The following is a 3,359-nucleotide window of genomic DNA, read 5'->3' on the forward strand; positions in this document are numbered from 1 at the left end:
GTGTATTTACAAGTGATTACAAATAAGGACCCTTACCAATATTTATAGCCTTGTCAAACCGTCCTAGGGCCTTAGAAGGTCAACTAAGGCATAGTCTAGAGCTTAAAGGAGAGTTTAGCCCATTATAATGAAGCCTAGAACATTTTAGACAAGACCAAACTTTTAATGACACTCAATGACAGTCATGGTAGCCTTCTAGCATGTTCCAGCACTCTACAACATGTTCCAGAGCCTTCTTCGGTGTGTGAGGACCACTTTAGCATGTTACAACACTATCTAGGGCCTTCTAGAGCCTTCTAGAGCTGCTTAGGCCATGGGCGGGCGGTGTAGCACGCATATTAGTGCATTCGTCTAGGCCTTGGGTTTGCACGTCTATGCTTCCGTGCACTAGGTTAGGCACACATTGTCGTGTGCATGGGTCGCGTACGTCATGCGCCTGCGTGGCCTTTATAGGGTGTGCGCGTATGGTGTTGTGTGTGCCATGTTTGGGCTGGCATAAGCAGCCATTTAGGTGTCATGGGCTCTGTGTGCACACATAAGGGGCTGACCATTAGTCTTAGCCTATCATTGAGCTAACTGTTATGTGAACATAAGGATACAGACAACCATGTAGAAAAGGCTTGCATGGTGGAACAAAGCCAATCAATGCATAAATGATGTACATTGTGTTTGGTGGCCTAAGCAATAGGGAGTGAGCTAGAAGATTTTCAGATGTTGTTGATGAAAAGGCCATCACAGTAGTCTAAACACACGGTGATGAGTCTTGGTATTGGAAATGGTTCATGCTCTCGACGAGAAGGATACAAGACATTAGTGTGTGTTATGCAGTTATTGTTATTATTAAAATGAGGCAATAAGCTTGTTTGAACTAAAATGGTTATGTTGTGAAATGTGTTTCCAAATGATTTTCTCAAAAACCTCACTAAGTCTTTTGATTTTTGTTTTAAGTTTTTCCTCCCAGTGACAAGGCGTTAAGGCCAAGGTAAGGAAAGGGCGAGAAGCTTGCTAGGTGAGAAGAGATTGTCAAGCGTTTAGTTGTGTTGTTATATTTTATAACAAGGAGTGATGTAAATATTGTTGTTTGGTAAAGTTTAAGTTAATGAAAGAAGATATTAGTTCTACTCTCTACTTCATTATGATATTCTTGTCGCGTAATAGTTAAAGTTTATTGTGTTAAGTTGCCGAGTGGACTAGGCGATAAGACCGAACTTGAAAGATTTAATCTAAATCACGTTTCTTTGCCCACATCTTTCTATTGTTTCGAGTTGTTTCGAACTAGGACGTAACACACGTGTTACTACCACCTCTTATCCTGAACTTCAGTTGGGCTGCCAAGTTAAATCAACTTACCAGTCTTATGACTTTAGCTACTTCATGGTGAAGGAAGTTCTCATCGCCTCTCATTTCAATGCATAGCTAAAACGCGTTACGTAGTGTACCTTTGCAAGCTTGCACAGTTATTTGTGCCACTTGGCCATGCACTAGACCTTTGTTGTGTGCTCCTATTTATCAACTAGGCCTCTTTTGCTTAAAAATTATGCCCAACTCGTCTCTCCTTCCTTGGCACTCGACTAGCCTCAAGCACTACCCAAAACTACTTTTCATTCCACAACTTTAACCCAACTTTGAAAATTTATAACTAAAAATCTATAAGTCCAATGAGAACACTTTCTTTTACAAAGTTTCTTAGAAATATCTTAAAGTTCTTACCTAAAAATTTCAGCTTAAAACTCTTAAGAGATGTTTCTTGTGGTCTTTGAAGCATGAACACTACTCCTGTTCACCCTAGAAATGACCTTTCTCTCTTGCTTGAATCCAAACTCAATCCTCCTAGACCCACTTTTGTCCATCAACCTCACCCTAAAAACTAGACTCAATTTGTAAACTTTTGTAAGTAGTTTCAAGAAAAATGCACAAGTGGTTTGTGAGCTCTTTTTATCTAAAATGACCCTTACATAGTGTACTCTACATGCCAGCCCTCTGACACCTTCTACTTGATGTAAATATGAACTATGCATGTTGTGGACACTTGGAATCCACTCCAACGGTGAAAATTTCTTTGAAGCTACCTATAATCAAATATAATGGATAATTGGTCGCAACTCCAAGTGTGATATTTTTAATTTTCTTGTTTTTTATTATCAAGATTATTAATTTTGAGATATTTGTTTTGTATGACGCCTTTAGTAAAACTTCTCACATTGAACAATGCTAAAGTTGTTTGTATTCATACTTGGTTATTCTCTGTTTCTAGTAAACTAAATTTCTATAATAGATTCACGGGAGAGCCAAAACTTGAACCAAAAGTTAGGAGGAAGTTAAGGGACTAAGAAGAAGAAAAAAAAAGGGGAATTTTTTGTTTAGATTTATTATTGCAACACACGTTGAGGAGATAGATTATAGAAGGGGTTTTTGAGTTGAATAATCATGATGTGTGGCAAAGCAAAGAATAAAAGCTTAATAGGAGGGAAGTGGGTATAATGTTAGTGAGTTTGGAAGCCTAATTATACAGTTGTGATTTATGTATCCACTACAAAAAAACTAAACAAAACTGGAAAAAGAAAACCCAATAAATCTCTTTTTTTCCCCTTTTGTTTTACTTTTAGATAATGAGTACTTTTACAAATAATATACCTCCAATTTTCAAAATACAAAGTTTTGATTCCTCTTCCCTTTTCTTTTTTATAAAATTATAAATCTTCACCAATATGGTCATGATTCCTTCATCATTCTTTTTACCTTTTTTTTTTGTTATTATATTTCTAATTAAATTAAAGTAATGATGACCACTGCCCCAACAATAATCTCAGTATATACACAATAATAATTTATATTAGACAAGGATTTATATGGTCTATGATTATAATTAGTTACATTAGCAATCATACAAATGCAAAAGTGACAAAGAAACCCTTACTAGCTTGAATAAGCTAAGCTGAAAAAGGGTACTCCATTCATCTTTATGTTGTAAACAAAAGAGGGTTCTTTAATTATTTCAAAAAAATTCACCAAAATGCTTTAATTTTTCATCTTCTCATTATTCTTTTGAGAATTACTTTTCTTAACAAATAAAATGCTTTTTCCAAATTTTCAAATACTTTAAACTAAAAGTTGAATAAAGCTTCTTGATTTTCCTTTTTCTTTTTGGCCCTCCTAAAGTAATTGGAATCACTTTAAAGCTGTATATTCAAGGAATTTACAAAAACACTAAAATAAAACTTAAAACTTGAACTTCGAAATTTAATTTGTTCTTTACAATTAATAATTAAGCTGCCTTTGTGCCATTGTCTATACCTTTTTTTTCATTCTTTTCTGTCATCATATTACAAATATGTGTTGCATGCTCTACATCACTGTAG

The sequence above is a fragment of the Cucumis sativus genome, chromosome 5 (assembly GCF_000004075.3).
Source record: "Cucumis sativus cultivar 9930 chromosome 5, Cucumber_9930_V3, whole genome shotgun sequence".
In the NCBI taxonomy this organism is placed as follows: domain Eukaryota; kingdom Viridiplantae; phylum Streptophyta; class Magnoliopsida; order Cucurbitales; family Cucurbitaceae; genus Cucumis; species Cucumis sativus.